The sequence below is a fragment of the Rhodamnia argentea genome, chromosome 9, assembly GCF_020921035.1.
Source record: "Rhodamnia argentea isolate NSW1041297 chromosome 9, ASM2092103v1, whole genome shotgun sequence".
In the NCBI taxonomy this organism is placed as follows: domain Eukaryota; kingdom Viridiplantae; phylum Streptophyta; class Magnoliopsida; order Myrtales; family Myrtaceae; genus Rhodamnia; species Rhodamnia argentea.
In genome coordinates, this window is record NC_063158.1 from 8,076,189 (window position 1) to 8,088,807 (window position 12,619).

Here is a 12,619-nt window from a genome sequence, read left to right on the forward strand (position 1 = left end):
GAATGCAATAAGTCTTTTTTGAATCATCCAATTGTCATCTATCCAATGACACGTGACACCCATATAACAATGAATTTGCCAAGGATCACTCCAAATATCGCTACCTATATGCACACGTCCATTGAATTCCAAAAAATTTTGCTAAAGATTTTTTTTTTTTTTTATAAAGATGAAAAACTTCGTTTAAGAGTATTTTTTGGAATAGTTGGCGCTATGGAACCAACGCAGTATTTATCAAATATTTCATATTAAAATTTTCACCAAGTATTAAACGGAGCATGATCAAGGGCAACATATTCACCTAATGTTTGTTTATAAAAGTGTTGTGGAAACGAAATAAAGGATGAGGCTTAGAAGTGGCGTACCCGGAAATTTGTTGTTGCGTATTGTCGATCCCCGCTTCGTTGGATGTTTTTTGTCAAATGCCGACGGAATGTTCCGTAACCGTCTCCTTTCGTGAATTTATAAGTTTGCGAACAATATTTACATTTTACATTATACTTACCTTCGACTTCATCACGTACCTTGTCGAAGTGTAGCCACAAGTCCGATGTATTATCTCGGCCCTTCCGTTGGCTCATTTGCCGTTGACGTTTCTTCGACACCGGTGGGAGGATGAAGACTTTCTTGTGTTGGGATGTGCTCGACGTTCGAATCGGGACATAGTTGATATTATCGTCGTCGTCTTCCCAACTTGCATACTCATAGGATCGTATTCATGAAAGGGATAGTCGGAATCTCCCATAGCCATCTTGCCCTTGTCGCATTTCTGCTTCCACTTGCCATTTTTTGAGAGAATTGATCGGGATTGAGAGAATTGGGAGAATTTGAGCGATTTGAGAGGATTTGGAGAGAATTCGAGAGATTGTTCGGAGAATTTGTGACAAAAATGAAAGGGGAAGCATATGTATTTATAGGCAAGAATCATTTTTTTTAAATTATTTTTTTAAAAAAATGAAAAGCAACGGCCAAATTGGCCGTTGCACAAAGCAACGGCCCAAAGCGGGCGGGGGAGAGGGGGCCGGGGCGAGAGCCCAACGGCTCCGCCCGGGCCCACCACTTTTTTTTTTTTTTTTTTGCGGTTCGAACCGCCGGTTCCGGGCCGGTTCCCGCGTTTCCGGAACCGTGGGCCCGGTCAACGGGCCGGTTCCGGGGCGGTTCCGGGCCCACGGGCCCAAATGGCACTCACTACCCTTAATTATGTATATCTTATTTGTGCAATAAAAATAAAACATTAGACGGGGAAGAAATTATTTCTATCGACATTTTTTTTTACTGAATCTTATTTATGTTGAAGAATATAAAAAAAAATTCAAAAATCAGGCTCTAGCATGCCACATGGGCTTGGCACCACCCGTCATTGTCACGAGACAACGTGTTTGGGCTGATTCAGGCAAAGCACGTAATTATCGATGTTTACACGACAGAAAGAATTATTTTATTTTATTTGCAAGTCTCGTACATACGAGAGAGATGCGTGAGACAAAAGTAAAATGTCCAAGCTAATTTATTTTTTCACATAAGTTAATTTACATCTTCAGATTTATTATCGAGAAATACTTCTTTTGTTGTAACACTCTTTCAAAAAAGAGTTTCCTTTGCTAAGAACGGGAAGGAAGAAAGGGAATCGGTATGGTAATTCCTCATCCTCAAATCTGTTCTTATCCTAGGGGTTAGTGTCCAATGAATAAGTAATTGTAGGAGTGAAATATTGATATAATTCGAAAAAACAAAGAGCAAGCCTCAGCCATTAAAAAAAAAAATGAAAAAACTATGTATTTGTTGACACCTAAAACAATCTAAGAAAGCTCGTGACAAGCACGTGAGGGGGCGATAATCAGCTACATGAAGGAACACTGAAGCAAGGTACGTACCGATCAAAAAGGGTGCCACGTGTCAGGGTAAATTTTGGCGCTACTTCCTTCCGTAACAAGAAAAGCGCGCGGAGGAGGGCCATAATCAAAACAGTTGTTAAAAGATTGGCGGTAATCCCCACGAGGTAAAAAGAAAAGGCGCGAAAACTAGGAAACCGTCATCCACGTGGCTTATGGAAAAGAGTAAAGCGTGGGGCCGAAGGAAGAAACCGCTCGGCGGTTATCAAAGAGTCTGCCTATAAATACCCCGTAGTAGCAACACACACACACACAACAACAACAAACACAAAAGCACCTATCTTTTCAACTAGCTTTTAGCCTTTAGTCTAGCCTAGCCATAGCTTTCCGATTCCGTCGTCGATTCATTCCGGCGAGTTTCATATCAGTCAGGTGTCGTTGATTAAATTCCGACGTCCGCTCACTAGGTTCAGTACCGTCGATTCAATTCCGATGTTGAACCCTTCGTCCATATTGTCTAGTACCGTCGATTCAATTTAGATTGTGTCCTATATCCATCCCCCGTTGATTGAATTCCAGCATTGTGTCCTACATCATTGCCCGATCCTATCGATTTAATTTTAGGATCGTGTCAAAGTCTGCCACATACTTCTACTATTGTGCGTATTGATTTGTCGAAGTTGTTGAAAGTCTATAACACGCCTTTTGTGTTAATAAAGACATCTACCGCATTTGACACTCTCTGTCCAAAGCTGATCCGGAACTCCTTTATGGAAAACGAACGGATTAAGTTCGATAAAAGATTCTAGCTTTAGCAATCTCTTTTGGGCTATAGTCATTTTGGGCTCGTAACCCATAACCAAGAAAGTCCAGTCGAAGGATTTCGACGCGCAATGTATTTTTTATATTTATCGAATTACATAAAGGGATTCGTAAATAAAAGCGCTAAAGCTACAACCAATCCTAAATTGTTAAAGCTTCCTTAAAAGCCAGACTACGCAATAAAGTATCTCGTATTAATAATTAAACCGTGAACACTGAAATACATTAAAAAGGAGAAAAATAGAAGAAGAAGAGTGTGTAGGTGCGAAGCAAAGGCAAAAACAAGTACGGATGGTGACACTATCTAAGAACAAACTTGTGATGTTATGAAGTACGAATTTACATATGTTTTTTTGTTCGAAAAGTACAAATTTTAATTTTTGTTTTCGGGGTCTAAAGTACGAATTTTCTTACGAGGAGGTAAAAGAAACAATGGTGAAGCTGAAAAAGGGCAAAGAATGAGGCAATTTTATTATTCCATCAGCTTGAATTCAAATGCAAAGACACTCTTTTCCCAATTTCACTTCAACGGTTCATCCCCTCTCCCACCCATGGAGAGGAGAGAGTTGAAGACCAGACGACGAAGACGAAGACGAAATACTCAAATTGCAACATTTTCTACTACGATTGCTATCTGCATTTCCTCGAATTATACAATTTCCCACTCTGATGATGTCCTCTCCCTCTCCCTCTCCCTCTCTACGGAGCCACAGACTGCTCCTTCCACCATCACTGCATCGTCGAACGCGTGCTCGGGCAATTCCCTCCCGCCACCGTCCTCCTTCACATGCCCAGCTCTCAATGCCCCCCAGTAGTCGCTCACGTTCCCATAGATCAGCACCGTCGCTCCGACGCCCGCGCCCAGGAACGCCGCTCCGAACGACGTGCCTACCTCCCCCGGAACGGCGGACGCCACGGCGAAGCCCGCGCAAGCTCCGATCCCTCTGACCCACGAGTGCCACGCCGCGAAAGCCCCTTCCTTCCCGCACGGCGCCGAGTCCAAGATCAGCACTCGCCCGAACGCGTGCAGTGTCCCCGTCGACGTCGCCTGTATCGCTGCGAACAAGAGTATGTGCTCCTTCCCCCATGTCTTTTCCCTGAAGTAGAACCCCATTCCTGATGTGAGCATCGAGAGAACGAACCCCAGGATTTGCATTTTCACTGCGCTTGTTCTGAGCAAGTGTTGGAGCGGGTGCAGCAGGGGGAGAGAGACTATGGGGAACAAGAAGTAGGTGAGCAAGAGGTAGAGGATAGACACTGGCTTTAGGCATAGTTGGCCAATGACAAAGAGGACACCTCCCGTGAAAATGCACATCGTTGTGAAAGATCCCAAGAGAACGCTGACGAGCCCCCCAACTGCGTGTGGAAATGCCAAAGTGGAGAAAAAGTGGGATATTGGTGAACTGGTTGAGGGAACTCCGGATCTTTGTGCGAGGGCGACATGGAGTATTCCGATCAGCCACAGGATGCCGCTGAAGATGGTGACCACCCAAAGACTGACAAACTTATTGCTGTTGTCGAGCATGTGGTGGGTGAAGGAGGACATGGTGGCTGAGCCTAAGGAGCCGATGGCAGTCGCCACGAGCGAGAGCCAGGCGGATGCTGCCCTGCGAAGGCGAAACTGGTCTCTGTCGACGGTAAGGCCGGTGAAGCCGCGGATCATGAGGCCAAGGTGGCGCGTGTGTGTGGCGGTGGCGATAGTGTGGGCGGCCACGATGGCTGCGATATAGGGAGGGAAGATCCAAGTTACGCTGAAGGATCCAGCGGGGAGGCAGAAGATGACGCCAATGATGGTTGCGGCTCCCGCAACGAGTTGTTGGTTGCGGCTGTGGTCGAGGTAGAAAGAAGTGAAGCCAAGGAATGGAGCTGCCAGGATTAGGCCTATGGCCCAAGAAGCTGATACCCACTCCAGGGGTGAGAATTTCCATGGGCCCGCGTGAATCGACTGGTAAGCTATGCGTTGATACCTGTTCTTGAGATCATATAATCATATGTTATGTCTGCACATTGAGTTGAGTTGATATAGGGTCATGTATTCATTAATCGCTCGCCTGTGGGGGCATATGATCACAGAGCAGGAGAGCATTATTTTCTACTTCATGTAACCTGGTATTCTATTTGGGTCATTGTTATTTTTCTAGTGCTCCTAGTTCCATATTCATTATTGTTCCATGGATATCTTCAATTCCTTCATAGGCCTAGGCTCGCGCATTGAATTCTAAAAGTAGCTTATGCATCATAAGAGTGTGAAAGAGTATGTTTGATGCATGCAGGGAATTACACTTTCCTAATAGGTTGAGCTTTGTGATATGGAGTCTATGCCATTCGGTCTTATACGACATGATTGGAGCAAATGACACTGTTATAGATGATTTCTTCATGCGCACGCACTATGTTACCGTCAATAAGCTATCTAAAATATATTTGTTCCGCTTGTTAGGAAATCACTTGGCATGAGGTTTTTAGTACCTAACTGTAATAGATGATTTGAAAATGCCACGGACTCGGAAAAAAAACTATTATGTATAGTTAGCCTTTGCCATCTTGTGAGTGAAAGTTGGTTAGAATTTTCCTTTTCTACCAAGTCAATTGTTCTGAATTCCCATGAGCTCTCTCTTCAGAAAGAAGTTGCAAGAGAGTGTGCGAAGACTTACAGCGTCATTTCCTGTTCTTTACAAGCCAATCCCCTGAAACTCCTGTCCAACCCTTGAGCGGGCGGAGGTACTCCTTTGAAAATTTGGCTGATGATGAGAGGGAAAACTATCGGCACAAGGGCCGTCTGGATGAAGTATGAGCAAAGCTCGTACAAGTACCAAGAGTAGACCTCCGCTTTGGATGGTTTCTCTTCGACGCTCAGATGCTCCGCATAAACTTCTCTCGCCCTCTCGATCTTCATTCTGGTGTCGTGAACGTCAGGCGTCGCTTCTATATCATTATCTACCGTGACTTCACCAGGACCGGTCACTGAGGCTTCTGTTTCCTCTCCCATTGAGTATCAGCTGATGTCCTATGGAACCGATTATGATTGTGTAATGGTCATGCAGAGAGAAACAGAAACAGAGGAAGTGAGGAGTGTGAGAGCACTACAGAATTGGGATGTGGAGTATAAGAAAGCAGAAGATGGCTGGAGAAAGAGAGAGTCCCCAGCTGGTGCGAACCTATCGAGGGGTTAAAAATAAAAAATAAAAATAGAGGCCTCGGTATGTATGTACATGGAGAGGGCATATCAGCATCATATTCTCTTGGGAATGTCACTTTGCCATTAGGAGAGGTGGCCTTTTGGGAGCATTAAGCTCTCTTCTGTCCTTGTCTATCTATGGTACAGTACATCTGTCATATGACCTGGGCATCGGTTTGTTTTTTCACCTTTGTACTCGAATGGTAGAAAGAAGATGTCAATTATGTTGGGCAAATTGTTTAAGAAATCTTAAACCTGTCAATTCAGTCATAAACTTTTTAATTTTGTCAATTTAATCCTAAATATTTTCATCTTTTCCTAATTGAGTCAATCCGATCAATTTCGATTGAAAATCATTAATGTAGATAATTTTTAATAATTTTTTAATTTTTTTATTTTATTTTTTTTTTTTTTGGACCAAAGGGCCGGCAGCACTGATTGAGGGTTGCGAAGCCCTCACCGGGCCGAGGGCAAGGGGTTGCAGCCCCTCGCTAAGGTCAGCGAGGGGCCATAGCAAGGGCGGCGGAGGTCGCCGGCCCTCAACCTAGCAACCTCGCCGACCCTTTGAACAAAAAAAAAACAACAAAAAGAAAAGGAAAAATAAAATAAATAAATAAATTTAAAAAATGTTAAAATTATCCACGTCGGCGCTGGTTATGTCATAGGTTGAAATTCGCGTTAGCGATATCTCATCAAAAGTGGGTAGATTGACTTAATTGACAAAAGGTGAAAAAGATTTAGGATTCAATTGGTAAAATTAAAAAATTTATTATTGAATTGATAAATATACAATAAGTTTTAAATTTTTTGAATAAGTTTTTCAATTTTATTTCGGACACCAAATTTTAGCCTTGTTGTTATAAGCCACCCTTAGTTAAAGCGTCCGTTTTCGTTGACCCGACCTTTCTATTCGTGAATTACTAACTTGTCACATCGAAAAACTCATCGAGGCGATACTAATCCTCCCTTCTTTACACACTCTAAGAAAGGAACTAAATTCCAAATTTGTCTCCCCGAAGTGAATGGGCATTTCTCAAAGCGCGGCCTTGTGCGGGCTAATTCTTTATCAATGGACTCTTAACATTTTGCTAAAGGACTTTACTCTAGTGTAATAATCTTTGGATTATTGTGAAAATAACAGTGTGATGTGAGTCATAAATTCTTAAAAGAGTAAATACCGCATCAATTTTTTATTAATTGTTTTTTTTTTTTGGCAAAAAAAAAAAAAGACTTTAAACTATTACATTATCAATTCCTTTGCTAAATGAGCGCAAACTCACTCCTGAACTCATAGCAATTCGGGTTTAGACGCACGATCTGTCCAAAACCTTTGACGGGTCTCGATATTTGTTTCAAAATATGCGGCGAAATGAGCAACTCGAACCCTCCGACCAGTCATTCGTAAAACGCGCCGTTTTACGAATAAGTAAGTGATGTTTCCATATTATATGACTTACCAAACCCCTGAAACACACAAGCATCCACTGTATTCCGACATTTCTTTTACTACGTCGCTGCCACTCCCGGCCTAACTCCTCACGTGGATCTAATCTACGTGGTTCAGCAGCTTCATAGGTTTTTCTACTTTTGAAATCGAACGAGCTTTGGATAAACAACGGTCGAAAATTTGAGACGAAGGCATGACGTTTTTGTTATGACATGAAGGTCACGCGCGAGCTTGAAGGAAGCGAGCTCACTCAGGACGATGATGAAGTAGCACTGGGAGCAGTAGTTGTGGCATTTTCGGACGTTGCCATCAAGAACAGGTTCATAGAGGAGTGGAGCTCAGCGCGCGAGAACCTTCGAGTACTGTTAGAGCTATGCCCTAAAGCGACTATGTAATAGTTATATGTTAGGGATTTCAGTTGTATTTTCAATTTATTATTTAATTAATGGCAAAGACGTATTTATTCATTTGTCCAATTATTTACTTATATGAATAAATTCCACAAGATCGGTTGTGGTTGGACCTATTCTTGAGACGTTGAGAATATGTGTGACGGGTTCACGGTTAAACTGAATCTTTAAACTGTTCCCGGTTGATGGATCATTGAATGGATATCAATGATCCTATTGAGACCGGTGTGTTCTTAACTTCACCATTGAGCATTGGATGCTTAAGGGAATGACGAGTCACAAGTCATTGGGTATTGCGATGCCCGAGTTAGAACACAGGTGCTTGTATCGCACAAGTTCATCGGACGTGACACGCATTGAACGATTAGCGACATGGAAGCTTTTGGCGCGGTCAATGTCTAATTGTTCATGCTTTGGTCTTGTGTAAATAATCCTTAGACCTGAGCCATAGTGTTGACTTGTGTGTTGCATGACTATGGTTCACGAAGACGCATATTGATGGTTCGTCGATCCGTCTCTGTTCTTGATGGTCGTAGTTCATGCACATACGAAGTCACACGTGTGCGCAAAATGGAATCTGTCTCCTTGTCACATGCAAGGTATGATATCCTATTCAATTTAATTATGACAATGCATTGAAATCCTCGGTCGGGGTTATAATCGAGAATGAAATGTTCATGTCTCGTATAAATGCATGTCGATTAGATTTGTGCATATGATCGAATCGGTGACTTGACAAATATTCCATGGTCTTTGTTCGATCGGGATATAGTAAGACGGAGGGATTGAATTACACTCGTAAGCAAAGGCGACGGGTTTATTATGTTCTTAAAGAATTCACACTGTCCGGGTAGCCATGACATATTGCTAGATGTCACTCGTGACTTGTAGGACCTAGAGGTTGATCGGGACAATCAATTCTCTTGGAAGTACTAATGTGTTAGTGCATGTCTTACTGCCAGCTCGGTGATGAACCGAGGGATGTCACACACCTTAACCAATACATGACGACGTTGAACGGAAAGACGATATTGCAAATATGTTTGCAATTACGTATACCGAATTAGTCGAAAAATTAAATTAAATAAGATTTAATTTGATTCTTATTTTTGGTCATGGACGTACGTGCATATGATGCACACGCACTCTTATAGTGGACACATATTGATGTATCCGAAATGTACATGTAGTCGCACTATTATGCTTTTATTAAATTATATGTAGATATAATTTTTTTTTAATAGATATATATATATATATATATATATATATATATATAATTGTGTTGCACGCACATATTGATGTGCGTGCAACAGACTTGGTCAGCACATGTTGTGCTGACCAAGTGTTTTCCTTTCTTTAAAAAAAAAAAAGGATTTTTTTTAAATACTTGATGCACACGGTGAGCAACTGCTGACCGTGTGCCTTGTTGTGCACGATCAGCAACTTCCGCTGATCGTGCACAACGTGCGATCGGCAACCGTTGCTGATCGCACGTAATAGTGTGATCAGCAACGGTTGCTGTGTGCGTGAGAGAATTTTTTAAGTGTTCGTAAAAGAACTATTGTAGTTTTCTCTCGAAAACTCTCTCCCTTTCGTGACCAAAATTTTTAAGATTGCGGAGTATTGTATCCACGACATTGCTAGCACAATTGAAGTGGTTATCATCTGCAAGTTCTTTATTCTGTTCGACGTTGCGATTGGTGGTGTGTCTGAACTAGAGGCTCGACACTTGTGGGGCTCGGATCGAAGAACGTCTGAATTTTTTTCGTTCCAAGCACGTTTCAAGAGGTAATCCGTTAACCCTCTTTCATTTAATATGATTTTCGATTGAAACGCACGAACTACGCCTCTGGAGATACGTGTATAGATTTTTATTTATTTCCGCTGCATTTATGTTTTATTTGCCTATGCATGTTACGTGTATAACAACAAGTACAACTTCCGGTGGCCTCGCCGGAACCTCGCTGCATCTTCGGCGTCGCCGTCCCACTCCTGTCTACAAGGGCATCGTCCGTGAATTCGTATGTGCTCCCCCTCTCTTGCAATGAAACCAACTTTTACTGGAGAGTGACATTAGATCGCTGCGCTTGCTAGGGAGTTAGCTTAGTGGCCCAGTTGCAGTTGAATTTGGATTGCGCCGAGGAATGCGAAGTAATCGCTCGGTGGCTGAACAGATAATTGATTCTATGGGTTTTAGCTTTGTGTACCCTTTGATTAAGGCTAACGATGCTTTATTACATCCCCCGGTGGATGGCATTGAGATTTATTGGAGTGTACTAATCGACGTGCCAAGAACATATATATGCCATTCAAGAATTTGGAAGAAGGATAGGCTCGGAAACGACTGGTTGCCGATGACAATGGTTTTATTGGTTTTCTCTTTAAATAATCTGGACTTTCGGTCGTGGGAAACACAGTTTTGAGCACAGTTTGTAAAGGGCAGCGCTGGAGAGACGTCTCCCTGGAGAAACGAGATGATGGCTCCATTCGTCATATTGAGTTCGCTTGGTGAAGCATGTTAAAAGGATGGTAAAGGGGGTGTTAAGGCAGATTGGATATCCAAGAATCATGCTGCACTCCACTGACTATTTGCTATTTCTGTTGTAACTGAGTCAATTGCCAAAGTGCACGAGCCTTTACATCCTTAACTTGCATCGGGACTTTACTCTGGAAAATAATATGGTCAAAGCCAGGATTAACGGGCTCACTAGAATTTGCCTTGTCACGTTAACCTTGTGGAAGTTCATATGCTCAAGTTCTTAACTACAATGATGTTCTGAACCCAACTGCTCTTCTATCTTGAGAAATAAGTGGTTAGTAGTAGTCTTTTTGATCTTTTCCCATCGGGTCTGGGATTGTTGGAGTCAAGTTCATATAGGGCGGGTTGTTTGACCACTAAGAACTCTAATTACTCTATTCTGAGATGACTGTATCTTCAACACTTGACGTGTGCTCATTGTTATATGTGTGTTGGCCCTCCTGGATGCTCTTTTCGAGCTGGTGCTGCGACTGCATTTGCTTGTGATTGATTTGAGAGCAAATGAGTTGGGTTACTGATATATTTACCTTGGACGGTGTTTAACAGCATATGCAGGATGAGGATAATGGAAGGCCATATAGGAAGTTCCTCTAAGTGGTTTTAAAGCGAAATGCCATAATAATTCACTATGGATGTGCTTGAACGGCAAAATTCGGATCAAGTTTTTCTTGTGAATCTCTTTGCTATGCCTTTTTAGTATTTCGATGTGCGGCAGCTTAATGATTATTATCGAACTTTGATTATTCCCATTTTTGTGGTTGTTCAACTCTAGATGGTCTACTGAAACTTAGGTGGTTCGAAACTGCTTGTGTTTAAGAACACTTCAAGGATTGATGGGGTTATCAGTTGATGGTCCTCACATATTCTTTACGTATGGCCAGATATCCTGTGACATTAACCAAATTGTGAAATGAGACCCCGAAACTTTGTCCGGAGACCTGATGGGCACAAGTCTCGTCGCCTACCTGTCTAACTCCATCTTTACGAAAATTGCCGATTCAATCGCGGGAGTTTGAAGTCCGAACGAGGCGTGTCGTCAAAGTCATCGAGGCCGAATCTCTATACTATTCAACTTTGTTCTCTCAAAGCTTAACGATTTGGGGTCACTTCCTTTTGGGATGGGTCAGTGAATTTTCAATTTTTTCCTGGTGAAATTACTCTCGTCTGGGAATGATTCTCTCGTATGATGCAAGCAATCTGTGGGCACAAGACCAACGATGGACGAAGCTACGTGCGTATGTGTGTGTCCGAGGGGGAGAGAGATATGTGTTTAATGTTGCATTTTCTTTTGGGTCTGTGTTTTGCCACGTGTCTAGTGCTGTGAATCCTTTTCTCTCTTAAGGTGGTTCCAAAATAGACCATTCCACCACTTCAAAACACAATGGATGTTTTATTCATTGGAACGAACCCAACTCGTGCAATAAGTTCTGAGCAAAAGCAAGATATTAATCTCTGGTCGTACATCCTGAAATGCAGCAAGTCGGCTTTGTCAATTCACTTGCAGAGACCCAATGGCAAATTTGCGGAAACTATATGGGCATTTCTTTTTCCTTTTTTTGCAATTTTTAGCGACCTTGACGGAGTCTAATTGTACGAAATGGTACATTTAATTTCTCTATCGTCATATCGATATTATTACAAATACTAAGAATGGCTACAATCATTAAATATTCCGAATGAGGCCAGGCTATTTGGAGCCCGAAATTTTGGCCCGGCCTGAACATAGATATGAAAACCTACCCGGAGAACGGATCGGCCATTTTAGGCCTATGAATTTCGGACTAGTTCGGGTCGGGGACAGTCCGAATTCTCCGGCTTTCATGTATTCTGTGGTCATATCTTTTCATTGCATCCTCCAAAGGCAAGAGGTGAGGAAGACCATATTGCAATTGAAAATTAATAAGTGAAAGAGGTGAGGAAGACCATCGGTACAAACGATCGCAAAACTCGTGACCTCGTAGAAAACATACGACCCTTTACCAGTAGACCGCCAAATGTGGTGATAATGATAATTGAAAATTGCTCATTTAAGTATTAACAGTTTCTCATCAAATAAGGTTATGCAATGACTACGTATAGATTTTAACAATGTAACTCGGAAGATCTTAATTACCATCAATTGCCTTTTCTGATTGAATAAATACTTACCATATCAAGTGAATTTCTGATGAATTAAAACTTTTAATTCAATAATGGTAAGATTATTAAGCAAGTCAATCTCATTTTGAGTACTGTTTTTTTTTTCCCTTTTTCCATGCTTTAATAAGGTTGTCGTACATGCCTTTTGCATATTCGTTTGCGGTCAAATTTGTTTCCATAAACATCGACAACTTCATTCTATATTAGGTAGATACTCTCGACGGGCCATTTAAGCCCTAAGGATAAGTC

General features: G+C 42.0%; 1 long non-coding RNA gene across 2 annotated transcripts; it reads left to right on the forward strand.

Moving 5' to 3' along the window:
- Positions 1 to 9,660: 9,660 nt before the first annotated feature.
- Positions 9,661 to 10,974, forward strand: LOC115732966. Of its 2 annotated transcripts, none has more exons than XR_007199736.1 (2): positions 9,661 to 9,717; positions 10,778 to 10,974. It is a non-coding gene; the product is annotated as an uncharacterized LOC115732966 (long non-coding RNA). The 2 variants fall into 2 exon arrangements; XR_004014433.2 differs by having other exon boundaries at positions 9,661 to 9,713.
- Positions 10,975 to 12,619: the final 1,645 nt, after the last annotated feature.